General features: G+C 44.7%; 1 protein-coding gene and 1 long non-coding RNA gene across 7 annotated transcripts in view; both read left to right on the forward strand.

Moving 5' to 3' along the window:
- The window catches only part of TSPAN5 (tetraspanin 5), a 253303-nt gene that overhangs the window by 108459 nt on the left and 117260 nt on the right, over positions 1-27584 (forward strand). The window lies entirely within an intron of this gene.
- LOC146401037 (uncharacterized) lies at positions 18723-23078 on the forward strand. Its single transcript, XR_014813343.1, has 2 exons — positions 18723-18863; positions 20356-23078. It is a non-coding gene; the product is annotated as an uncharacterized LOC146401037 (long non-coding RNA).

Consider the following 27584-nt stretch of genomic DNA (forward strand, 5'->3'; position numbering starts at 1 on the left):
TGTATTTCTCTAATAATGAGTGAGATTGAGCATCTTCTCATGTGCCTTTTGGCCATCTGTATGTTTTCTTTGGATCTAACGTCTGTTGAGAGCTTCTGCCTATTTTTTGATTGGGTTGTTTATTTTTTTGAGAGTGAGCTATATGAGCTGTTTGTATATTTTGGAGATGAATCCCTAGTTGGTTGCATCACTTACAAATATTTTCTCCCATTGTAGTTTGTCTTTTTGTTGTATTTATGGTTTCCTTTGTAGTGTAAGGGCTTTTCAGTTTAATTAGATCCCACTTGTTTGTTGTGATTTCCATTACTCTAGGAGGTGGGTCCAAAAACATTTACCTCAGAACTGACTGACCTCTTGTCCAGGCCTCTCCTACCTAGCTTTTCTACTTGAATGTTTTAAAAGGCATGTCAGACCCATCAGTCCCAAATGGACTCACATTCTTTCACCAATGTGGATTCCCTTTTTTTTTTTTTAAACCATTTTTTTTAATGTAATGATTTTTATTTTTTCCATTATAGCTGGCTTACAGTGTTCTTCAATTTTTTACTGTACAGCAAGATGACCCAGTTACACATATATGTATACATTCTTGTTTCTCACATTATCCTGCTCCATCATAGGTGACCAGGCATAGTTCCCAGTGCTACACAGCAGGATCTCATTGCTAATCCATTCCAAAGGCAAGAGTCCGCATCTATTCAACTTTTTTTTTTTCCCCCAAAGATGTTTTTCCAATGTTTACCTCATTTGCTTAAAACTTTCCGGGGAACTAACCCTTAAGACATTGCTGGTGGGAATGAAAATGGTACAGTCACTATGGAAACCACTTTGGTGGTCCTTAAAAAATCTAAACATAGATTCAGCCATAGGACTCAGCAGTCCTACTCCTAGCTACCTGCCCCAAGAGAATGGAAAACTGGTGTTTCTATAAAATGCGTCGAGGAATGTTCTACAGCAGCATTATACATAATAGCCCCCCAAATGGAAATAATTCACATCTGCACTAACTGGTGAATGGATCAATAAGACACACGATAGAGTAGTATTCAGCTATGTAGAGGAATGGAGTACTGACATGTGCTACAACCCGGGTGAACTCTGAAAACGTTATGCACCGTGAAAGAGGCAAGACACAAAAGGCCGCATATTGCATGACTCTGCTTGTATAAGATGTCCTGAATAGGCAAATCTGTGGTGACAGAAAGAAGATCGATGGTTGCCGGGGCTGGGGGGGGAGACGCAAACAGGATTTCCTTTTGGGATGTGGCAATGTGCCAGAATTAGATAGCTGTGCTCATTGCACTGTATTTTGAAGACAGTAAACATTGCCGAGTTGCACCACTTAAAGTGGTTTAAAATGGTGACTCTCTCAGTTCCCAGGGCTGCTGTAACACCATACCACAACCCGGGGGATGGAAAGAGCAGGCATTGATTGTGTGACAGTTTTGCAGGCCCCAAGAGTGAGGTCAAGGTTTTGGCAGAAGGCTGTGAGGCTGTTCCATGCCTCTCCCCTGGCTCCGGGTGTTCCCTGGCAATCTTGGCTTCCCTTGGCCTGTAGACCCATCACTCCAGTCTCTGCCTTCATCGCCATGTGACCTTCTCCCTTATGTGCTTGTCTGTGTCCAAATACTCCCTTTTTATAGGGACACAGGCCTGTTGGATTAGTACTTGGCTTAATTACCTCATCTTCATGACTTTTGACTCCTGTGACCCTGTTTCAAATAAGGTTGTATTTTGAGGTATTGGTTTTGACTTTGTCTGAATTTGGGGGAGACATAGTTCAACTATCAAAGTGCTTGCTTTCTTTCTTTTTCTTTTTTCTTTTTTGGTCCTTTTAGGGCCATACCTGAGCATATGGAAGTTCCTAGGCCAGGGGTCGAATCGGAGCTGCAGCTTCAGGCCTGTGCCATAGCCACAGCAACACAGGATCCCAGCCAAGCCTACGACTGCAGCTCATGGCAACTCCAGATCCTTAACCCACTGAGCGAAGCCAGAGATTGAACCTGTGTCCTCATGCTAGTTCATTTCATTACTGCTGAGCATCACTCGAAATTCCCTGAAAGTGCTTTTATGGCATGTGAATTTTGCCTCAATCGCGAAACACCAGAAACCAAAAACCAACCTTCTAGGAACTTCGAATTGCTGACAAGTGAGAGACCAGAGCCCTCGAGAAGGTCTGGCCCCGGCCATCCTCCTCTGCCTTTTGCTGTCCTCTCCCTCTATGCTCGGGCCAGCTGGCTTTTCTCCTGAACCAGCCATGTTCCCTCTGACCATAGGGCCTCTGCCTACAACCTGCTTTTATTCCTTTTGCTCCCCCGTCTTTCAGTTTGTTGGAAGCCTTTTCGTCCTTGAGCTCAGAGCTCCAGTGTTACTGTCACAGAGAGTGCCTGGAAGCCTTCCCACTGTCAGCCAGGCTCTTTGATAAGCTATACCACCTTTGACTGGATTGTCCACTCCTGGGTAGCACTCCAGGACTTGCCTGGTATGAAACAACCTCTCTGCTAAGCTCTTGGATTCTGTGGGTCTTGAAACTCAGACACACGAAAGATGGCCTGTCTCTCCTCTGTGGTGTCTGGAGCCTCAGCTGGGAAGATTTGAACAGCCGGGGGCTGGAAGCCTCTGGGGGCGTCTCCACTCAGGTGTGTGGGGGCTACCAGGGGGACCCAAAGGCTGGACAGGGACTGTGGACCAGAACTCCTCCCCCTGGTCCCTTCTTGGGGCTTAGATGTCCTCACAGCAGGCTGTCCTCGGGATAGCCAGACCCTTCACACCAGTTCAAGGCTTCAAGACTGACGATTCCAGCAAACACAAAGGGACAAGAAGCACCCTGGCTTTTGTGACCTCGCTCTGGAAGTTGCTAGCATCATTTCCACCCTGCACTGGGGGTGGAAGCTATGAGAGCCCACCCAGGTTCACAAGGCGGGGACACATACCTGCCTCTCAATGCAACGAGTCTGAGACTCTACAGCTGTGTATACTGACTGCCACTGCGCTCCCCAATCTGTGTTCCTTTGTAAATTACTCCTCCGTGTCCTCGTGTGACTCATTTTCGCCGTTCCAACCAGGCACCAAGCTTATTTTGATCACTCTAAGATTCTCAGCGTCTAACACAGCGAATGGCACATAATAGGTGCTTGGTAAGACTATGAGATGAGAGTTGGCTGGGAAGAATTTGAAAAGCTGGAGAGCAAAGAAAGGCGTGCGTTTGAATTCTCACGTCACAAGCCTGTGCCGCTGATCCAAGCAGGATCCCCAATGAGTATGCCCAGTGGCCTGTGGCTTTATTGTTCCCTCCTCCTGATCGTAGTTGTTCAGTAGTAAATCTGTGTGGCTGCCTCTCGACCACTGATAGTGGGTGAGATGTTTGAGAACTGCTGCCCAAGAGAAAGTCATATTGACGCTTGCAATCAAACATTGCAACAGAAGTGTAAGTGAAGCCAAATGTTTGCTGAATGAATCCCCCCTAAAGAGAATAAACAGAATTAAAAATTGAAGGTTTAAATAGGCCAACGCTAATAGGATTGTGTGTGTGTGTTCATGGATTTCTGTACTTATTAGGGGAAGAAGGGAAGGTAGGAAGGATACAGTTTCTTTTTATTTTTAACCCACTGTCAGAGCTGTGTGGGGCTGACCGTGTTTATTTAACATTGTCTGCAGAATTTAGAATGGGACTCACCCATCTCCTTGGCATCTCCTTTCTTTTAAAATTTGCAAGCCTGAGACAGATGCACATCTAACTTTGCCAGGCACACGGTTCACTCGTCGCTCCCCACCCCCCCCAGCCTCTGCACAGCTGCTTGACATCTGTGCCGCAGACATGGTCGATGAGTGCCAGGTTCCCTCCCCTGCCTGTAAAATGTTCAGGGCAGTCACTTACACGGAGCCTCTTAAAATGCAGAGGGATGCAGCGCCGTAAATTGAAATGCAGTTGTAGTTTCGGCGTCTACACACCAAAGACCCCGAGCCAGAGTGGAGTAATGTTAAAAACATGGGCTTTGGAGTCAAAGGGACCCAGGTTAGAACCTTGACCTTGCTGCTCTTTACTGATGTGACCTTAGGCAAGTTAGTTATCCTCCATATGCCACCTTCACCTAAAAAAAAAAAGGAGAGCGGATAATAGAGCTGTTAGAAGAATTCAGCGAGATCATACATGGAAGGATCCTAGTGCAGTCTGGCCTGGCGAATGAATACTCAGTCAGTGTTCGTTGCTGTGACTATGATACAATGTAACTGCTTAGGGTTAACTTGGAATTTAAATGTCATAACATTGGAATGGCTTTCAAAGTAGGCTCCATCTTATTCTAGACTGGCTTTTAATTGGCAAGTGAGTTTCTGCTGTTTTTGGGCTGTGAGAATATTATCAATGCAATTGTTCCTACATCGTCTTTGCTGCTTGTGACTTTTGCTTTGAAAAGTATCTGTTAAGGAATAAATGTAAAGTGAAATGGCCAAAGGGTTCAACATTCTAGGACTTGAGAAAGTGGAGTATATTTTTCTAGCATCTGCTGTCGTCAGTGCCGCCGGATAGAATACAGGGGGATGTTGGTTTTAGGGGGTCTGATTTAAAAGGAGGGGCTCCCCTTGTTTCTGGACAAGGTCAGTATGAGTAACATTCTCTCCAAGGTTGTCCTCGGCTCAGAAAGGCTCTCACTTGTTCCCACGTGTGTAGCCGGGAACGGTGTCAGATGCCGTGGTAATGTTTTTGAAGTGAAGTGGCAGGAGGGAGGGTTTGGTGACAGATGGTTTCTTGGATATTTGGGGCCTGTCCAGCCCCGAGCTTTGAAAATGATGGGCTGGACCCCGAACAGGCACAGATGTAGTCCCGACTGCCAGAGCAGGAAGCGAGGTCCCAGGGTGATGTCTTTGGGGCAGCTGCTGCTGCTCAGCTGGTGGGGTGGCACAGCCGCCCTTGGCTTCCTGAGGTCTGGTGAAGTCGTCGTGTGTGGTACAGTAACAGCAACGAGGTGAGAAACCCAGCTTGGAATCTGAGAAGGTCATAACCGCCTTGGGGCTGCTGGCCTGTTTCATAAGAAGTGTCGGCTACTGGGCCTTGTGGGACTCGTGCCACCTTTGGCACAGATGGAAACGCGTGAGTGCAGGAGCCAAAGATACATGCGTCCTGCGCCGGTCAGCCCAGGGTTCCGGCCTGTGTGGAACAGTAAGCGGTGCTCTGTGGGAGGGCTTGGCTGTCCTCGTTGACATTTAGCCTCCAGAGACTAGGAGCTTATCCCAAACTCTGCAAGCATCCGCTGATACTTTCTTGGAATGATTAAATCATTTTTGGCTGGGTTCTAGTATTGGGCCTGCCTACCACTAGCTGGGTGTCCGTGGGCAAATTACTCAATCTTTCTGAGCCTAACTTTCTTCATCGAATGAAGAGGCCAGACTAGATGAAGTCATAGGTTGTGACATGACCTTTAATGTCCAACTCTGAGTAAATCATGCGATGTATCCTCATATTTAGGTATTTGCTTCTTCAAAAAGTGGGCTCCACAAATTGACTTTTGTACAAAGTGAAACACCCACCGTTTCTCCTACTGTTAATTTCTTCCTTAAAGATTCAAGAGGGGCTTTGCCATATCTGGCATGCGAGAGTTGGGAAATTAGAGTCTGGATCCTTATCTTATGGAAAGGGGGACCCAGATTTATCTCTTCAGCCTGTCAGTGATCTCTTGCCATTTGTTTTTGGGACAATACTAGTCATAATTGACACTGAGGAGGTGAAGCTTAGAAAGTACAGTGTTGAATTACAGAAGCGTGTTATGGCAATGGCAGTAGAGGCCATCTGGTCAACCCCATCGTGTTGAGAGAAGAGTGACACCAAGACAGTTTTCACCACCAGTCTGAGACTGGCAGCTGGACCCCATGAGAACGGAGGCTGTACTTTGTTCATTTTGACATCGCAGGTCCTCTTGGGCATCACATCCAGCTGATTTCTCTACCCGTGCTTGTCAGAGTGAGTGCCCTTAGGTAAAGATGCTTTACATAAATTCTCCTCTGAGCCATTAGGTTCTGAAATGTCAAATCGCCTATGTTCCAAAGAATTGTTGCTTTTTTTTCTTCTTCTTCTTCCTTTTTTTTTTTTTTTTGTTGTTGTTGTTGTTGTTGTTGCATTCTAGGATCACACCCTTGGCATATGGAGGTTCCCAGGCTAGGTGTCTAATTGAAGCTACAGCTGTCAGCCTACACCAGAGCTATAGCAACGTCAGATCGAGCCGCATCTGCGACCTACATCACAGCTCAGGGCAATGCCGGATCCTAAACCCGCTGAGCAAGGCCAGGGATCAAACCCACAACCTCATGGTTCCTAGTCAGGTTCATTTCTGCTGTGCCACAGCGGGAACTCCTCAAGAATTATTTCAAGATAAAGCCACTTCCAGGAGCCTTGGGTCTCCTCTTCCATCTGGTCTTTGTAAACATGGGTTGCTTCTCAGGAGCTGGGCTCCCGCCCCGGAAGTGCTCTCCAGGAGACGTCACTTCTCACTCCTCCTCAACACTTAGTTTTTTGCTGGACTTTTAATTTGTAGGAGGGAAGCATAGGTGCAATTCTGAGGAGCGATGCAGAGTCTGTCGAAGGCAAGAGAAGCGAGAGCCAAGTGGGTCAGGTTAATAAGGAACCGAGACACTACTGTGAGGGAAAAGATCTACCCGAAAGTCCTAGAAAATCTACCCGGTGTTTGGATCAGGGTCTTGCGCAGAGCTCTGGGAAATTGGAAGTCGACTCTAGAGACTGCATGTGCGTTGTCTGAAGTGAGTGCCAGCACCTTTGTCTTGCTTCCTCTTGATTCTCACTGTTTCACCTGTTACATTGCTGTAGCTGTCAGATGCCCTGTATGACCTTTCCTAGGGCTCTACTGCTGGCCGGAATTGGCCGATTCCTGCTTAAACTCCACTGCTTCTCCCTCATTGAAATAGACACGCTTAGATTACTTTCTTCATTCTAAGAGAGTAACTTTGAAAAACACATCTGAAATTTTGAAGAGTCTGAGAGCCAATGTGTATATTTAATCCGGCATTTTTCTTTCCCTTAAAAGCACCTTTTGGAAATCTCTGCATCCGCGAATCCAGAAAGAACAGGCGTCAAACACTGGACTTTCTTAGTGAAGAGAGTAACTGAGGGATTGAGAGCAAAAATGATGAGGACGAAAGGACATGAAACCTTCAAGATGGAGGGGTGATCTGCCAAGCGAGGTGGAAGAGCACTGCGCTCTCTTTGCCCCCTGAGGTTCCTGCTTGTGTCAGCTTTGTCCAGGGGCAGCCTTTCAAGGATGTTTGGAAAAGTACCATTTGGCTTGCTTAGTCCCAAGGCTCAGGGGTTGTCATACAGGTTACATGTGGCAGGGGAGATGGGACTCTCAGGACTCTGTCGGGGTACAAACGATGTCCCAGGCCTCACCAGGGACGGGTAACCCCAACTGCATTGACAGGTTGTGATAGACCCCAAGCAACACTGGGGATGTCATCAGCCGGAGTTTGTACTACCATCTTCTCCTTGAAACCTGCTCCAGTTACCAACACAGCATCTCTGTGTAAGTAGCGCTTTTACTTACATATGTCATCCTCTGTTGCTGGCCAGTGGGCATCAGAGTGTGTGTGTCTGCGAATCTATATGCGTGGTCAAGGAGGGTGGTGGTGGGGGGGCGTTGGTTGCAAGGTCACAATGAGCTTGGGCTTCACAAGGCCTCAGATTTATTCCTTTACTGCCATCTCCTCGGAAACGTATACATTCAGTCACAGACACAAACTGGCAAGATTGAAAGAAGATGGCAGTCGCCACCCAAATTTAAATTTGTTTCTCATTAACAGACATTCTGCCGGTAGTGCCCTATGAATGAATATGTTTTAGAACTCCCGTAGCTGTCTTATGAAGAGCATAATTAATCATGAGTGTTTGGGTGTTAGAAATGTTAATTCATTCAATGTAGGCATTGACGTCTTCTCATTTCTTTACTTTTATCGTAACTGGGAGCGTTAACAGATGAGAGTGGCTCTATCCTCCGACTCGGAAAGGACCTGCTAAACCATCTTCGCATTGGGGGGTCCTAAGTCATGTGCTCACTTCTGGTCCCATCAGCTGGAGTGGGGCTGGCATCAGATACCCGGCCGCCTCCTGGGCACCTGGACCAGCCTGGGACCTTTTCTCTCTCAAAGTGCTAATGGGTGTGGCAGGTCCCAGGACTGAACTGAAGATGAGGAATCTGGGAGTCTGAGTTGGGAGACTGAAGAATAAAGTCCTCAGCAGGACTAGGCATGAGATTCCTCAAGTTTCAGGCAGCTCAGCTCATTTCTCTGCATCTCCTCTTGTAAACTACAGAGGGATGACATCAAATGACTTTTGAAGACTGTAAAACTCATTTGTGCTTTGAGATATCAAGCCACTGCTAAAATACTTTGCTGAAAACAAAGTAATGGTTCAGACAGTTGGCAGCTATTTGGGTAAAATTTCAGAGTGAACAGGCTCTATGAGAAAAACAGTTTCAGAAATAAGAAAAGGATAAAGAGATGCAAGGGGCCATTTAACTGGCTAGATAAAGGCTGGAAGTGATAATTGGTTGTGCTTAGGGAGAGATAACATTGGAAAGCAGTGTACAAATGCAGCTCGAGTCATTGTTTGCGGGGGTGGGGGAGACTCTGAAATGAAAAACTTGTTTTTAGTAGTCATAGTTGACCATGCATTTTAAATTCATACGTCTACCATACCCCCACCCCCAAGCCCCCATTTCTCTTTATCGTCCTGTAATGATTTATGCTGGAACTATCACCACGAGATACCTTAGGGGCAGGGCTGGGTTGCAACAGTCACCATTTTTGTTGTTGTTACACCAAAGCTTTGGTATCTGCAGTAGGGACTAGAACATTTTATGGGGGAATGATTGGCATGTTAACAGACACTGAGGCAAGCAATCTGGGACCTGGTTGCATTATGAGGGAAGGGATTTTGGACCTTGGTATTTGGCAGAGGCACATTTGCATGATCAGAGAGCCCAGGATTATTTATGAGAAAAATGGTTCGTAACTAGTAAACTAGCCAGTGTGTGTGGATTCTGGTTCCTTCACAAAATAGCTTTTCTGTGTGCTTGCTGAAACTATAATATCCTGGGTAGGTTTTATTACAATCATTGGTGGTGCCGTCAGCTTACCTGGAAACCGTGTAAGAGAGTAGAGCATAAACACCACTCGTAAGCCTGCTGCTTTCTGGACAGATTGTGCTTATCAGAAATTGTTGCGTTACTCTACGTTTTTCTTCAGACTCCTTTCATGTAGAACGATTGACTTGGTGTTTCTGTATATTATTTTGCCAGGAAAATGTCAGGTTGGTACTCCTCTCAGCAGGGCATCGTGCAGCTAATCACCTGTGGAACCAAAAGGGAAGGGCAGCAGGGTAAGGATCTGGAGTTGTCACTGCAGTGGCAATGGTTGGTGTTGTGGTGTGGGTTTGGTCTGGCCTGGGGAACTTCCACATGCTGCTGGCACAGCCAAAAAAAAAAAAAAAAAAAAAAAGAGGGCATTGCCATTGTGGCTCAGAGGGTTATGAACCACCCAGCTAGTATCCGTGAGGGTGTGGGTTCGATCCCTGGCCTGGCTCAGTGGGTTAAGGATTCGACGTTGCTGTGAGCAGTGGTGTAGGTTGAAGACACAGCGTAGGACTGAAGAGCTAGCTCAGATTCAAACCCTAACCTGGGAAAAAGCAAAAAAAAAAAAAATAAATAAAAAATAAATAAAATAAAATAATTAAATAAATAAAAATAATTAAATAAATAAATAAAAAAAAAATAAAAGACTCGGGATTGACAAATAACTTTTTTAAAGGAAAATACAGGTCTTCGTTTCAGCCCAGAGCTGTTTGACTTAATCTCTAGTGCTGGGCCCATCATTGTCCTTTGGATCCTAATGTCGCTTCTACCTGCTGTTCCTTCAGCAACTCCAGACTGAGCCTGGCACCTGTCACTGAGCTGGGTGTAAAGTGGTGACCCAAACCGGAAGGATTCTTGACTTCTTGGTGTTTACGGCTCTAAGGGAGCAGGGACTAAATACATAAATAGTGCAAGAAACAAATTTGTAAATTGCTGTGGAGAGAGAGGCAAAACACAGGGGGCCATGAAGGAGAGAGAGGGCAGGGGGCGCTTCAGGTGGGAGGCAAGACCTCTGCCCAGCAGCTGACCTGAGTAGGCGGGGAGAGGAGCAGCCCTTGGAGGGGAGGGGCGGGGTGGGGTGGGGGTGGGAGGCCTGAAGTGGGGGCAGGGCAGGGGGTTGGGAGAGTTGAGGTGGAGGCCTTGCGGTGGGGGGAGTGGGGAGTGAGAGATGGCTGAGGTTGCTCTGCTACATTTCCTCCGTCTTGTGGTTACAAGATGACTTGCTTCAAGGTCCCTCCCTTTCAGGGCAAAGGGGTCCTTGCCGGTGACAGCGGCGTGTCCCTGTGTAGGTCTGGGAAGCAACACTCTCCGTGTCTGTTGGCTTTGTTTGGGGAGTTGTAAATGGATTTCACTTGAGAACGATGCAGAAATTGAACGATGAGTTTAAGCCAAAGAATATAATTGAAGGACACGTCATTGTTCTTGCCGATCCTTTGGTGCTTGGCCCTTGTTTTCTAGCCCTTTCATGCAGGGTGCACTGTCATCTGCCTGGAGTCTTGCTGTCAGCCTTTACCTCCAGCTTGTCTTTCTGGAACGCTTGCAGCTTTCCTTTTTTTCTTTCCTCAGTGCACAGAAGGGAGGTGGGGAAGAGAGTTCACTTCTCCGTTCTTCCTTGAAATGAAATGGACCCCAGTTCCAGGGAAGGAATTCTGGTGGATTCAGGGACAGGGAGCGGGTTTGCTCTGGAACTGGGCTCCCCAGGAAACATTAGGTGTAAATACATTATTGGTAATGGTGCCATAGGCCCTTTTTATTTTTTGCTTCTTAGGGCTGCACCCACGGCCTATGGAGGTTCCCAGGCTACGGGTCTCATCTGAGCCGCAGCTGCAGGCTTACGCCACAGCCACAGCAACGTGGGATCTGAGCTGTGTCTGTGACCTGTATAGCTCATGGCTATGCTGGATCCTTAACCCACAGAACGGGGCCAGGAATCGAACCTCCTGGATACTGGTTGCATTTGTTACTGCTGAGCCACAATGGGAGCTTCCTTTTTTTTTTTTTTCTTTCTTTTTTGTATACACTCTAAATTTGGGACAGGGCCCTGTATACAGTTTTAAGGTCTTTTTCGGAAAAAGGCCCCTGACCAAGGGCTAAGTCCACTGAAGCCCACTCTCCAACCTCCTAGGCCATGGAGGTAGGTCAGTCTAGAAGAAGGGGTTGCCTTTTTCTGTTTCTCATGAAAGCAAAATACCAATCTAAGCCTCTTTCTAAAATGCCCCAGAGGTGCCATGAGGGCTAGCAGTGGCCCTTCCTGCCTGCCCTGACCCCATCAGACGTGACTAGAACCCTGCTGAGCCCTTCATACCCCACGCAGGGTGGCCCCACTTTTCTGTCCTGGTGTGTCACTAGTTTTAATAGATGTAATTGTACAGCCAGTGCATGCAAATCATATTCATAAGTGTTTCATATACTTTAAAATATTTTCATCACCATGCTGAACTTGTATTTCAACTTGTCCAAAATAATAGTAGTCTGGTCTAAGTCCAACCCAGTGTCCTTCTGGGACAGTGCTTTCCACAGGTGTGTGGTGCCCAGCTTATAGTTACATTGCTTTCATGCACCAAGGCTGCCTCACACAACTTTCCAAAGCATTTGGACTTGAGTGTTGCCTTTAAGTCTTCTTAGTAATGAGATGGAGCAGGTACTTTTATCCCCAGTCTATCAAGGAGGAAACTGTGTAAGCGGGGAGGGTAAGTGACTTGCCCCCAAACAAATGAAAGGTTGGAGTTGAGGCTAAAAGGTGCGTTCTTTGTTTCCTTCTGGAATTAGAGAGTGGATTCAGCTCTTTGTGTGACGAGAATACCTCCGAGTACACAGTGGTCCTCAGAGCAGAGCCTAGAGGTGAGTAGCGAGGGCTAGAGGGTGGCTCTTCCTTCCTCTGTGTGAGTGTGTGTTTCCTTTTTTTCAGCTCTATACCCAGGAGTGGGATTGCTCTATCATACGGTAGTTCTATTGAGAGTTTTTAAAGGAATATTCCACAGTGGCTGCACCATCTGTGCTCGGGGGGTGTGTGTGGGGGTTCCTTTTCTCCATACCCTCTCTGAGATTTCTTTGTAGACTTTTTGATGCTGGCCATTCTGACACGTGCGGTTTTGGTTTTGATTTACGTTTATCTAAGAATTAGCAACATCAAGCATCTCTCCATGTGCATGCGAGTTAGCCGTAGGTCCTCTCTGGGAAAATGTCTATTCAAGTCCTCATCCGTTCTCGTTCTCGATGCAGCATGAGGATAAGTAGGGGACACGGGGTGAGTGGTTAGCTAACAAAGATGTATGATGAAAGGCTTCCACAGAACATTTTATGATGGTTCTGCTGTAGCTGTAAAATTATCGGACTGCTTTTTATACTTGGATGTGCTTCTTGAGATCCAGTTCATTCACTCAACAAATACATATTGGATGCTGACTGCCTGAAGAGTCTAGTGGTTGATGGCACCTGTAAGACCGCTGGGGTCAGCCCTGCTCATGACTCCTGAGGGAGGTCCTGCTTTTGCAGCTAATTTTGAACCCTGGACAAGAAGGAGGTTGTCTTATCTGTGGTCAGATTTTAGAAGAAAGATTTTTGCTCCTGGTAGCAACTAAGTGGCTCTCAAGAAGGAGGGCGGGCTGGGTTGACCTAGGGCATTTCCTGTACACGGCTGGGCTCATGACTCTGCAAATTCTATTAGCCTGTTTGTGGTGAATGAGGGGCCTGCCTGCTTCTTCCATGAAGGCGAAGTGCTCACACACCACCCAAGTCAATTCGTGAGCCTCTGGCTTAGCTTGTGCTCTCCTTCTGCTCAGAACCCTTCAGTTGGAGCCAGTTGTCATGCCCACTTTCCCTCAGGCTCAGCTCTGTCTTCCATGGTCTGTCCCATGCCTGTGTTTTTTTGGGGGGGTGGCTCTTCTGCCTCGTTAAGGTAGGGGACACATTCTGCCTTGACCCTTGCGGGGAGTTGGGGGCATTAGATCCTCTGAAGTGAGAGGTGGCAGTGGTGATGGTGAGCAGCTGCTGGAAGTGTTGGCCTTTAACCCACCCACGAGTCAAAGAGGACATCTGCACTCAGACCCTGAGAGGATGGAGACTGGGTTGGGGACCATGTTCTTGTCCCCTGTGCCACATAGTTTGCTGTCTGTCCCCACTCTTGCTCAGAAAACAGATGCCCTGCAAACACCTGACTTTGTGTCTACTTGGTGATTGTTGCTGGGAGGATTAGCAGGAAGGGACACACGGGGACACATCTGATTTTTCCCTCTAGCACTCCAGTCACCACCTCTGCTTTTGCCCTGACCTTTACTCCTGACCACCACTTTGCTCAGCAAAAGGGTTGGGTTGGATATTTCTCTACTCTGGTCCCCGTAATGGAGTAAAATGGGAGCTTTAAAATATCCAGTGTCCAGTTCCTACGCCCAGAAGTTCAGTTATAGAAGAGGCTTCAACTTTGATGATAAGTACATCTTTTTTAAAGTTCTTTTTAGTTGAATTTAAGGTTACAACTGGGATGGAAAATCCTGTTCTAGGTGGACTATTTAGTGTTGGTGGGTTTTTTCCCTCCTTCTCCATTTCTTGCAGCACCCTCAAGACAATTGTGAGTTCCCAGGCTACCCTAACATGCTCCATAAAACCCTTTGAATTTGTCTTACACAAGGGAATGATGTGAGTCTTTTCTTAGGATAAGAGATACCTTGCTCAGTAAAAATAAAAAAAGTACCATTTAGTTTGATAACTGCAATTTTATCTAGGGGAGCAAACAAAAGATTTTAAGGCAGTGGCGGGGAAAAGAAGAAACAAACATCTGTTTTTGAGGGTGAGTACTAAGGTTTTGGACTTAATGGGAAAAAAATCCATTAATATGTGCATTTTTTAAACACTTAAACATGTTTAGAAGCATTAACACTAATCCTTGTCAAATTCTTCCAAAAAACTCCATGTTCATTCTATGAGGCCAGTGTTACCCTGATACCAAAACCAGAAAAGAACACTACCAGAAAACTATAGGCCGATATTTTTGATGACTATAGATGTAAAAATTCTCAGTAAAATACTAGAAAATTGAATTTAAAGGATTATTGAGCACATTGAAAGGATTATTCACCATAATCAAGTGGGATTTATCCTGGCAATGCAAAGATGGTTCAACACACACAGATCAATCAGTGTGATACATTATGTCAAGGAGTCATGATCATCTCAATAGACACAGAAAAAGCATTTGAGAAAATTCAATATCCATTCATGATAAACGCTCTTAACAAATTAGGCATAGACAGAAAATATCTCAACATAATAATGGCTGTATATGACAGTCCCACAGCCAGTGTCATACTCAGTAGTAAAAGGTTGGAAGCTTTTTCTCTAAGATTAGAAATGAGACAAGGGTGTCCACTCCTACCACTTCTGTTCAACATGGTACTGGAAGTGCTAGCTAGAGCAACTAGGCAAGAAAAATAAAAAAAAAGGTATCAGAGTTGGAAAGGAAGAAGTAAAATTTTCTCTGTTTGTAGATGACATAATTTTATATAAATCCTAAAAAACTCAAACAAAAAACTGGTAGGACTAATCAATTCAGTAAATTTATAGGATATAAAACTAATGTATAAAAATTTGCATTTCTATGCACTAACAACAGATTTTCTGACAAAGTTGATTCCATTTACAACAGCATCAAAAATAATCCTTAGGAATAAATTGAAGGAGGTGAAAGATCTGTACTCTGAAAACTATGAGACACTGATGAAAGAAAATTTAGGAAGACAAAATAAACGGAAAAATATCCTGGGTTTGTGAATTGGAAGAATTAACATTGTTAAAATGTTAGTACTACCAAAAGCCTTCTGTAGCGTCAATATAATTCCTATCAAGATTCCAATGAAGTTTTTTTATAGAAGTAGAAAAGAATTCCTAAAATTGATAAAGAACCACAAAAAAGCCCCCAAAAGCCAAATCCTGAGAAAAACAAAAAAGCAGGAGCTATCACATTTCTTGATTTCTAGCTATATTATAAAGCTGTCATCATCAAAACAATATAATACTGGCATAAAAATAGACGAGTAGACCAATAAAACAGAATAAAGAGCCTAAAAATAAACCCAAGCATATACAGTTGATATTTGACAAGGAAGCCAAGAATACTCAGTGGAAAAGAGTCTTTTCGATAAATAGTGCTGGGATAATTGGATATTCACATGTAAAAGAATGAAACTGGACCCATATTTTATACCACATTAAAAATTAACTTGAAATTAATTAAAGACTTAAACATCAGACCTGAAACCCTGAAACTCCTGGAGGAAGATCTACGGAAAAAAAAATCTTTTGGACGTGTGTCTTGATAATGGTTTTTTGGATATGACATCTAAAGTACAAGCAACAAAATAAAAAACTGAACAAGTGAAATGACATCAAATTAAAAACTTCTTCACAGCAAAAAGAAACCACCAAAAGGGAAAAGACATCTCACAGAATGGGAAAAATATTTGCAAACCATAGAGCTGGTAAGGGATTATATTCAAAATATGTAAAGAACTTAACACAATTAAATATCAAAAAGCCAAATAACTAAATTAAAAAATGGGCAAAAGACCAAAATAGACATTTCACCAAAAAAGATACACAAAAGGGCAACAGGTACATGAAAAGATTCTCAAGTGAGTATCATCACTAGTTACTAGGGAAATGCAAATTATGACTACAGTAAGCTACGTCTCATGCCTGTTAGAATGGTCATCATCAGTAAGACAGGAGATAACGAATGCTGGTGTGGATATGGTGAAAAAGGAACCCAGTACACTCTTGGTACAGGGATTGAAAATTAGTACAGCTTCTATGGAAAACAATAGGAAGGATTCTCAAAAAATTAAAAAATGGAACTACCATATGATTAAGCAAGTCCACTTCTGGGACTATATCTGAGGGAAATGAAAACACTAACCTGAAAACACACCTGCACCCCATGTTTACAGCGTTATTTACAGTAATGAAGACATGGAAATAGCCTAAGCAATCCATTGTCCATCGATGGAAGGGATAAAGATGTTGTGGTATCAGACAAAGAGAATAAACTAGTGGTTACCAGTAGGGAGAGGCAAGGGCGGGATGGGGCAGTATAAGGGTAGGGGATTAAGAGGTATAAACTGCAAGGATATGTTGTGCAATACAGAGAATAAGCCAATATTTGATAACTCAATAGAGTATAATCTTAAGATTGTGCATCACTACCTTTTGCATCTCTGACATAGAGTACATCAACTATACCTCAATAAAAGGGAAAATGTGATATTTATACACAAAATATACAATGGAATATTATTCAGCCATAAAAAATGAGGAAGCCTTTCCAAGTGCAGCAACATGGGTGGACTGTGAAGGCATTACACTAAGTGAAAGAGACGAATATTGTATGATCTCACTTATATGTGGAATCTTTAAAAACCTCCAATTTACTAAGCAAAAGGGTCAAGAGTTGTGATTACCAGAGGCAGAGGGTCAGAGGAGAAGGGGAATTGCAGGAAGGTGGTTAAAAGATACAAACTTGCAGTTCTAAGATAAACAAGGACTAGGGAGGTAAAATCCAACATGACAGCCAGAGTAAACCCTGCTGTGGGACACAGAGGAAAGCCATTGAAGGAGCTCTCAGCACAAGGAGCAATTTTTTTCCTTTTTTTTTTTTTTCTTCGTATTGTTTCTATGTACGAGAAAATAGATGTTAGTTGCGGTAATCATTGACCTATGTAAATCAGACCATCCTACTGTAGGCCTTAAACATATGCAGTGATGTAGGTCCATTATTTTCTCAGACCTGGGAAAGGATTCAAATCAGGGAGAACTACTCAGGAGAGAGACAGAAGGAAGCACTGTGTGAATTTTTTGGTGGTTAAAAATAAGACACTGCATTTACATAATCGGTTTCCTCCATCACAGTGGTAAAGTGTTAGAATGCATCTCTTCAGGAAAAGCAAATCTCTATCCCTTAATAGGAGGGATGCTGAAAATTATTACAGTTCCCAGTGGGGGCAGGAGAGGAGGGCTTCATTCTCCCACGGTCACTCGCCAGTGTTGGGACTCTGGCCTCTCATAGGAGAACGGGTCGTCCTGGCGGCGATTCTCTGAGACTTGGGGACAGGGAGGTTGGGCACCTGTAGTTCCACATGCACTGCTGGGTGTATTGGTGTCTTGCAGTAGAAACTGACCATCTTCCACCATTTCGGGGGCAAAAAGGAACCCGGATGCGGGCTGGGGGCTGTGAACACCTTAAATTATGTGTTAAAACCTTGTGCGTGTGCGGTCAAGGGCACGTGTTTTTCTGGGGGGAGAAGTTCCCATGGCTTTTAAAAATCAGAATCCTAGAGTTCCTGCTGTGGCTCAGTGGTTAAGGAATCTGACTAGGAACCATGAGGTTGCAGGTTCGATCCCTGGCCTTGCTCAGTGGGTTAAGGATCCGGCGTTGCCGTGAGCTGTGGTGTAGGTCACAGACGCAGCTCGGATCCCGCGTTGCTGTGGCTGTGGTGTAGGCCGGCAGCAACAGATTAGACCCCTAGCCTGGGACCCTCCATATGCCGAGGGTATGGCCCCAGAAAAGACAAAAAAAAAAAAAAATCAGAATCCTAAAGGGATTCGACTGGCTCTAATAAGGTGTGTGTGTTACTGATGGGGGGAGAGGATGTCTGTGCAATATATTGGAGAATCCTGTGTATTCAAATGGGTTTTTTGTTTGTTTGTTTGTTTATTTTTTGTCATTCATACTCTAGCAGCTTATGCCTCACATTTTACTCTGTAATGGATAAGGTTCCCAAGTTTTAAGTCTGACGATTTCTCAAGAGATAAAATGCCATTTTATTAGTAGCTACAGGGTATATACATTGTATTTCGGGCCTTACAAAAATGTGTTTTCAACTGTGCTCTAACTATAGGCAAAAGGTATTTAAGGAAGGTTGTAACCAAATCGAGACAGTAGGACTGATAAAATACAAATATATGGTAAAAGCCACATAGCGGAAGGGGAAAATAATTGTACCAAATAACTTAGGCTAGTGAGGTTACTGCAAAGGGGAAGCTTTATATTTAAATCTAAACTTCCTGGAAACCACGGTAAAAAGAGAAAGAGGGTGGGGATTAGAATTCTTAATTAAAGAAGGCAGACTATTTCAGTAGGTGGGCTGTGGTTCACGTCTAAGATTTTAAAGCATGTCTCCATGTATGCGCCAGCCTCTGTGCCATTACCCAACATAGGCACATGCTTTTCTTTCCACTTTGACAGTTGTTTGACAGAGAAAGCAATTGTGTGGGTTACTTAGCTAATGGAATCCCAGAGCGTGGCTCTTGGAGTTTTCTCTCCGATCTTTCTGAGAAGCCAGTTCTTTCGGAGAAGCCAGTTGTCTTGGCTGCCAGCAATTGTTAAGAGCGGACAGTGACAATCTGAGATGATGCTATGGAATTGCCCAGAGCATGGATAACAGGAAGGGTGATGGTAGCTTTCCTTTAGGACCTTGTGTCGTCATTGATGATTTTCTGCTATGGGTATTGAGCGTCCTCACCAGAATATAGGGGCACTGAGCTGTGGGAAGGCCTTTTGCTATGGTCAACCTGCCCCTTGTCCCTCACGAAGAATGGTTTCTTTTACCTTTTTTTTTTTTTTTTTTTTTGCTTTTTAGAGCCATACCCACGACATATGGATGTTCCCAGGCCTACGGGTCTAATTGGTGCTATAGCTGCTGGCCTACACCACAGCCACACGGGATCTGAGCTGCGTCTGTGACCCATACCACAGCTCACAGCAGCGCTGGATCCTTAACCCACTGAGCCAGGCCAGGGATCGAACCTGCATCCTCATGGATCCGAGTCAGGTTCATTGACTGCTGAGCCACACAGGGAACTCCAGAAATGTATTATTTAATTTGGAACGTGAATCTTATAGCAAAGCCTCTGTAGAATCAGAGTATATTTCTTTACCAAACTTCAAGGCTTTCTTTTTCTACTTCTTTCCTTCTTAAAAAAAAGTCATAAAAATTCAGGAATAGAAAAGACTTTTCATTCAGGTCCTCATTTCCTTCCGTATGTGTTCAGTAGTTGTGTAAACATTCTCACTTAAGCTAATAATAGCTTTTATGCTGTTTTGGAAAACTAAGGACACAAAGTTTCCTCATCCATAAATACTTCAAAATATATTTCCTTGAAAAATAGTATTTGGTCTGGGCTGAGGGGTAGAGAATGAGGTAGGGAGTGGAAAATATTTACATAACTTAGATGGTTTTAAGAGTTATCTGTCTCTAGTATGACTTCATCCAGGAATAGTATGTAATAAACAGACAGTTGTTTTCTTATCCTCCTGGAGTAGCTTGTGAAGAGGACCTAATATTGCTTTGAAAGGTTTTGTTCTCTGGTTTGTGTTTGTCTAGTTTTCTTTTGAAAAGTACACATCCGAGCAGAAACCTTTCAGAAAGAGGATGGAGCTGGAATGGGGCGCGATGATGCATTGCTTTTGTGTAGCAAAGACTGTTTTAAGCGTGCAGGTCATCTGCAGAAATACCAGCAGACGTCTTTTGGTCTGTTGTGGCACGAAAATGGTTCAGCTGATTTTCACTTGGAGAAGTATGTTTAGGGTGTTCTGATGTTAAAAAGGTGGCTATCCTGATGCATGATTTTAGATGGTTCTGATTGTCCACAGCAGCTGAGAGAAGTGTACCACGGGTGTAAAAATGCCATAGACAGAAACAACCCACAGTGGTTTCAAGGCGAGCCCCACATCAGGTAACCAGGGCACACTCCGCACTCCAGGGGCAAGAGGTGCAATTGGGCTTTTTCCTTTTTTTTTTTTTTTTTTTGTCTTTCTAGGGCTGCACCCATGGCATATGAAGGTTCCCAGGCTGAGGGTTGAATCAGAGCTGCAGCTGTCAGCCTGTGCCACAGCCACGGCAACGCTGGGTCCAAGCTGCATCTGTGACCTGTGCCACAGCTGTGGCAACACCGGATCCTTAACCCACTGAGCGAGGCCAGGGATCAAACCCACATCCTCACAGACACTGTCAGGTCCTTAACCCACTAAGCCGCAATGGGAACTCCCAGAAGGTATTTTTAAATACGACTTATAAATGAACTGCAGGATGTTGTAGATTTTTGGCTTAAAAATGTCCTCTTGGAGTTCCCGTCATGGCGCAGTGGTTAACGAATCCGACTGGGAACCATGAGGTTGCGGGTTCGGTCCCTGGCCTTGCTCAGTGGGTTAACAATCCAGCGTTGCTGTGAGCTGTGGTGTAGGTTGCAGATGCGGCTCAGATCCCACGTTGCTGTGGCTCTGGCGTAGGCCGGTGGCTACAGCTCCGATTCAACCCCTAGCCTGGGAACCTCCATATGCCGCGGGAGAGGCCCAAGAAATAGCAGCAACAACAAGACAAAAGACAAAAAAAAAAAAAAAAAAAAAATGTCCTCTTGCCTTCTGGGCATCCTTTGGGTTAAAGGCTCAAGAGACTCATGCAGGAGAGCATGGTGAGTGCAGCTGTTGTGGGCAGAGGTGGGAGGGCCAAGGTACCTTTCTGCTCTTCTCACTGCCTCTAGTTGTGTGTCAGGGGCCTTGTCCACACCTCTGTCCTGGTACCAGCTTTGGAAGGGCGATGCAACTTTGGTTTTGGTGAATTAATTGGCGCCCCCACAGTTGAGCTCGCTCCAAGTCGTTGCTTGATTATTGGAATATTTTTTCCTTGACGTGCTCCTCATCCAGTTACTGCTTCAAGGTTACTTTAAACTGTTTGACTCTTTCAAGCCTGAGACTTTATGAAGATGTCAGTAGACGACCAGACTTGGTGAAATAATCCTTTATTTTCACCCCTCCCCCCAAAAGAAAATCACCCAAAAAATTCCCAGAGGAAAGGAGCATGAAGAAGCATAAGTAATAATGTGCTATTATTGATGGTTAGGCCATCATGAACTGTCTTCTTTCATGGGAATGTTTATTTAATATATGTACCATGTTATGTAATAGTTGAACCGTGGAGTGAGTGGGACGTGAATCCAGTCTTGAATCTGCTGCATTTGCAGCGCTGTAGTGGACGGAGGTTGTAGGAGAGTCAGAGTCTGGGGAAGGCTGAGAAGTCCCCGCTGGGGTGGCCCTGGTCAGGCTGCTTTGCCCCTTTGAGCCCTGGTTTCCATAGTCGGTACAAAAGGTATGAAACTTGCTTTTTAAAACTGAGATCAAATGGAGGGAGAGTCATAAAAGAGACATACAAAGAGAATCTAGTATGTGCTTAAGAAATATTCTTTTCCATTTCCCTTCTCTTTGGGTTTCGGGGATCATTGCGAAACTTTCTTACATGTTTGGGCCTACGCCTTTCTCTAAATGTAAGCCTTCTGGGCTTGTATCGGTTTGCTCACATATCTTGAAAGTGGGAACTTTGGCCGACATTTGGAACCTCGGATGACGGACACCTGCTATTCAGGAATGCATCCCGCTGCTGCCTCGAGTGTGGTGCGGAGCTGACTTGGTAGTCCTCACATGCCTTCTGCCTATTGATACATCTCATGTCATGTTAGCTGTTGTGTAAGTTGATTCATCGCTGAATCATCTCACCTCTCCTCTTCCAGGACAGTGTGGTGTCAAGGAGGCAGGGACTCTGTCATGTTGACGGCGTGGTGTCAAGGAGGCAGGGACTCTGTCATTTTGATGATGAGTGGTTAGAATGATTTTCAGTGTGACAATCTGCTTAGCATTACAGAACATTCGTTTTTGTGGAAAGAAAGCTTCACGAAGCCCAGGAATTGACTAAAATATCTTTTTTTGTTGAGTAGCAAGAATAGAACATACTTGAAGTTCAGATGACAGGTGATGGGGAGAGCCTGAAATGAACTGAGTCTTGGCCCCGTTTCCAAGAGTGGTGATCATAAGCTGACCTGGTGCTGCAGCACGGCCGAATCCCAGAGCACCCAGGGCTGGCTGCAGTGCTCCGTGATTGAAAGGGCTAGTATCCCCATCCCCCGCTTCATTCAGGCTCGTGCTGTTTTCATACAGGTCCATAGGCTAAGCACACATCAGACAGGGGGAAGGAAATGCCAGGTGAGCTGAACAGCAGTTGAAAATGACGAAATAGTTCCCGAAATGCAAGAAAGTAATTGTTTCTCAAGTGCCCATTAGGATTGGGCTGCCTTACAGTCTGCACAGCTCGGCAGTGATGAGAGAGGTTTTGTGGCTTTTCTAGTCTCTCATGGCTGGAGCTGGTTTCCGACTCCAGAGTAAGTAGCTGGGGAGGGAGATTAAGAAGTGCCCAAGAGCCAGTGTGGCACCGATTCTCTTTGTTGTCTCCAAGGAGAGCAGTGTCTGTCACCTCCCACGGGATCAACCCACCACAGTAAATTGGACGCGTGTGTGCTACCTTAACTTGACGTTGTTGAGTTGACGGAGTTCTGATCCACTTGAAAGGTTGTGTTTCACTGGAACTCTGAGATGGTTGCGTAAGTCAGAAGTGGTTTACCCACTTCCTGGCTGCTCTCTGGGCAACTCTATTCACGAGAGTTGAGATAGTAGAAGACAAAACCCTCAGGAGCTGGCATGGATATACCAAAGGCACTGGTTTTGTTTTTCTTCCCTGCCCTTGTGCAGGCTGCCAAACTAACAATGGTTTTAGGCTTGCCATCTATTGGCAATGGACTTGTTTTGATAGGAAAAATGCTTTTAGGCTTGAGTTTCTGAAACCTGATCCTGTCATGGCCAATGTCCTTTTGAAACATCACGAAAACATACCACAATTAATAATGTGGCCAGGGGATTCTTGAGCAAGGTATGGGTTTAAGTGGCCAGTAGGGTGACATCTAAAGGAACTAGTAGGTAAAATGATTGTTTAGGATTTTATTCTTGTGTAGATGGCAACATCCAGCTTATAAACAATAGCCCCTTGGCACTGCCGTGTTGCCATTCCTATGGGTCCCCATGTCAAAAGAACCTGAGACTTTTTGAGAATTTGTGAGCTTGGAGGTACAGAAGAAGGAAAGAAACAGTGAAAAACAGAGAAGATCACTAGGCAGCTCTCGTCTGTAAACGCAGTGAATTTTCTCTAAGATGATAAAGCTTCTCCTGCCTTACCTGATCCACCCAGCTTTCATGATTGCACAGTCCGTTATTGCACTGCTGCTTGTCATACAGGTTAGGGACGCATTTGGAATAAGAGCAAGACTGTAGAATCATAGAGACACTAGCTCTTTAACCTCTTTCTGAACACCTTCGTTTAAGGGGTAACCTGACCTTCATGAGACTATCCATTTAATCAGATTGCCTTCCTAATTCTGAACATGAGCAGTTAGTTAAACAGGGACAGAACTTTTGATTTGTAGTCAGAGAGGAAGGAAAGGGGAAGGATGCCGCTTTTGAAAGTGGAACACTTGGGCAGAGAGGTGGACCAGTTCTGTAGCTTCATCAGGGATTTAGAGTAAGGTTAGGATGAGGGCTGTGAGCACCGAGGCATCTATGGAGATGGGAGAGTGAGGGCGAAGTGCATAAACGGGTACGTGTCCAAAAAAACTTTGAAATAGGCAAAATGTGTCTAGTTTTGCCAATAGAAAAATAAGGAGGAAATTCTTTTTAGCAAGCTTCTTCTACCCCCTTCTGATACCGCCCCTTTTTTTTTTTTTTAAAAAAAAAACCCAGCTCAGTAGTAATAGTACCAGGCACATGGCAGACTGCAAAGACATTTGCGGGTCAGCTTTTAACCCTTAGCATTAATCGCAATGTAACATGGTACCATCATGTTGGAAAACCATTTATTTTCCCAATATAATTAAAAGGCGTGTCCACCAAAGACTTGTAGGTGAATGAATACTCACAATAGTCCCAAACTGGAAACAACCTAAGTATCATCACCCAGTGAAACAAATGGTGGTTTATGCATACAACAGAATCCTGCTCAGCAGGAAAAAAAGGACTGAATCATGATGTGCATAATGGCATGCCCGAATCTCAGAAACATTGTGTCTGGTCAAAGTAGTGAGACACAAAGAAATACATACTACATGTAGCCATTTATATGGTTCTGGAACACGCAAAAGTAGTCTGTATGTGCAGACCGGTGGTGGAAATGTTCTATATCTTTTTTTTTTTTTGACCAAGTCGTGGAAGGTCCAGGCCAGGGCTTGAACCTGCACCACAGCATCAACCTTAGCTACGGCAGTGACGATGAAGGATCCTTAACCCCCTGCACCACAAGGGAACTCTGAAATGCTCAATATCTTGATGTAGAGTGATTACATGGTGGATATAATTGTCAAAACCCTTTTAACTGCGCATTCAGTGTATTTTGAGTACATTATATCTCAGGTTGCTTTTTTAAAAGTTTCTGTTAAAAAGCAAAGACATTTGTGTGTGTGTGTGGTTTTGTTTTTGTTTTTTTTTTTGTCTTTTTAGCTATTTCTTGGGCCGCTCCTGCGGCATATGGAGGTTCCCAGGCTAGGGGTCAAATCGGAGCTGCAGCCTCCGGCCTACGCCAGAGGCACAGCAACGCGGGATGCGAGCCGCGTCTGCAACCTACACCACAGCTCACGGCAATGCCGGATCGTTAACCCACTGGGGTGGGCCAGGGAGCAAGGCCAGGGACCGAACCCGCAACCTCATGGTTCCTAGTTGGATGCGTTAACCACTGCGCCACGACGGGAACTCCTTTTTTTTTTTTTTTTTTAATAAATATCGATACTAATTACTTTGTGTCTACACACATACACACATAATTACTTTCCAAGTTTATAAAACCAATTTAAAAATGACTTTTTAGCTTATAACCTGCGTGACGGAGAGTATCTGCACGTTCACATTACTGGTCCGTTTTGACTCTTTCTAAATAGACTTCTGGATTATATGCTATTTTCAGAAGGCTTTTGGAGATTTTTTTAAAGTGTGTGTTTTAACAGGATTTTCCTGTCGATCTTGGGCAAACTTTACACTTGTATTGTGTAAGGAATATAAATAACAAGAGAGAATTATTTTCTGGCACACGGTCCTGATTCTTTTAGGTTAAGTAATTATTCAGTTCCTGTTGCTTCTGCCTTTGAACTTAGAAAACCAGGCCATCTATCTATACCTGGAATTAAGAGAAAACACAAAATATAGGAGAAACCCGGCCAGGTAAAGGTGCCGGTTTCTCTGGGGCTGTCACTGAAGGCAGAAGCCTGAGGAAAGTTAATTTCCTGTTTGATGCACAGGCAGATCTTTGAGGTTTACTGAACTACCCAAAGTGTATGTTGCTTCTTGCCTTCTCTGTTTCCTGCATTGATGACTGGTTATTTGGAGAGTCAGTTATTTGGAGAACTCTTGTAAGATCTCAAAATGTCATAGCTATTATCTTGTCAAGGTAAACCTAAATTTGATGAAGCCCAAATTAGAGGGAAGTATCTGAAGAAATCAGTATCTTGTACATCTGGCACGTAAACCATAAGTTGAAGTGGCTTAGGAGGGGTTGTTGAATTTTCAAGGGGTGCGGTCTGTTCCTTTAGATAATATGCTGTGGTCCAAGACCAAGTCTGACTGTGTTGCCAGACTCTTTATGGCCTAGCGTTTTCCTGTCGTCCTAGAAGCAGCTTAGATCCCAGACAGTTCCAAGCTTCTTCGAGGTCAATGCCAGTCTTTCTTAATACTGGTCACTAGGTCAAACCACTTCACCCTGGTCATGAGCAGAAATTGCCCTGGACTTGGAGATTGACCCATGTTCAAACCATGACACTGGCCAGTACTCTGACCTGGGGCGAGTTAATTCATCTTTGGAGCCTCAGTTTCCACGTCTGTAAAATCGGGATAGCCATGTCATGGAAGTTTCTGAAAATCGAGGTGAAAGAAAGGACAACTCTTGGCGTTGTGCTTGGCACACAGTAGGCAGTTCGTAAACGTGAATTTGTTTCCTTTCTTTGTTGGGGAGCTTCCTGCTCTGGTCCCTATCACATGCAGACAACTATTTAGGTCCAGTTGCACCATATTCATTATGTAAAATGCTTGAATGATGAGAATGAGGTAGGAGGAGTTTGAGACCACATGCCAAAGGTTTGTTAATACATAGTAGCTTTGGAAATGGAGCTGGTGCACCTTCATTTCCTGGCCTGTCTTGTGTCCCTTGCCTTCTCAATATGCAGTGATGGGACTGGAATTGCAGACAGCAGGCTGGGATGCTGAAAATAAATCTGATCATGGGAGGCTCGTTACCTGTGATTGCGCCAGAGGGGAGGTGTGACTGTGTAAATGGAGCTTGATGTGCTACCGAAATAACTCAGCAGATTCTTAAAAGAAAAAAAGAAAGGGAAGAAAAACCCCACCTTCTGGGGCAACATTTTCTTATTTTTCTTTTTTGCCTTTTCTAGGGCTGCTCCCTCAGCATATGGAGATTCCCAGGCTGGGGGTCTAATCGGAGCTGTAGCCACTGGCCTACACCAGAGCCACAGCAACATGGGATCCGAGCTGCGTCTGCAACCTACATCATAGCTCACGGCAACGCCAGATCCTTAACCCACTGAGCAAGGGCAGGGACCGAACCCGCGACCTCATGGTTCCTAGTCGGATTCATTAACCACTGCACCATGACGGGAATTCCAGGGGTAACATTTTCTTGATGGGCATCTCCTGATTCTGCAACACCAGACAGAGATTCAGTGTATTTTGCACCAACATTTTACACCTTGGGAAAACACACTGAACACAAGGTAATGAAAATTTTTGTGCCAGGGTAAAGTAGTTGTAAAAAGCCTAATTATGGAATCCATCATCGGTGCTTCCGTTCTGAGTCCAGTTCTGGTAGCCTGTGTGCGGGTGGTGTGCTGGGCCCCAGTTGTGGGTCTCGGCAATTGAAGAACGGAAGCAATTATCCAGCTAATGTAAAGAAATCCTGTGAAGGAGGAAAGAAAGGCGCCCCTCACCCTCTCGTCAATTACTCCAAATGGGTGTTTATAGGGAATTAAATTCTTTGATAATTGTCTGCTCTTTTCCTCTGTCTGTCAGCGCCATCATCAGAGGCCTCAAGTGAGAGCCCTGGGAGTACTTCCGGCCTCTTCTCCAAGTCAGGCCATGGATCCAGCTGTCATACACCCACTGGAGTGGGGGTGGCTGGCTTCACTGGTGCTTCTAGGACAGGTTGGTTTTAGTTGCAGGGCATTCGTTGACCCTTAAGAAATATTATAATGCTTCCTGCTGTATAGCACAGGGAACTACTGCCAATCACTTGTGATAGAACATGATAGAAGATAATATGAGAAAAAGAATGTATAGGTATGTATGATTGGTTCACCTTGCTACACAGCAGAAATTGACAGGACAGTGTAAATCAACTGTAATAAAAAAATTTAAAAAACTGTTATGGTGCAAACGTATGCCCATTCCAATGTGCCAACCAGCATTTGCTCTGCAGGGATTCACTCTGTGGTGGCCTACAATTGACCCGTATTAAAAGTAAGATAAGTCCTGTTTCCAGCATGGACCAGTCCAGGGGGACTTTCTGCCCACCTAGAAAGCACTGAGGGGCA

The sequence above is a fragment of the Sus scrofa genome, chromosome 8 (assembly GCF_054392235.1).
Source record: "Sus scrofa isolate SSC_HxYL_T2T_F1_AM1 chromosome 8, Sscrofa_HxYL_maternal_Yorkshire_Landrace_v2.0, whole genome shotgun sequence".
In the NCBI taxonomy this organism is placed as follows: Eukaryota; Metazoa; Chordata; class Mammalia; order Artiodactyla; family Suidae; genus Sus; species Sus scrofa.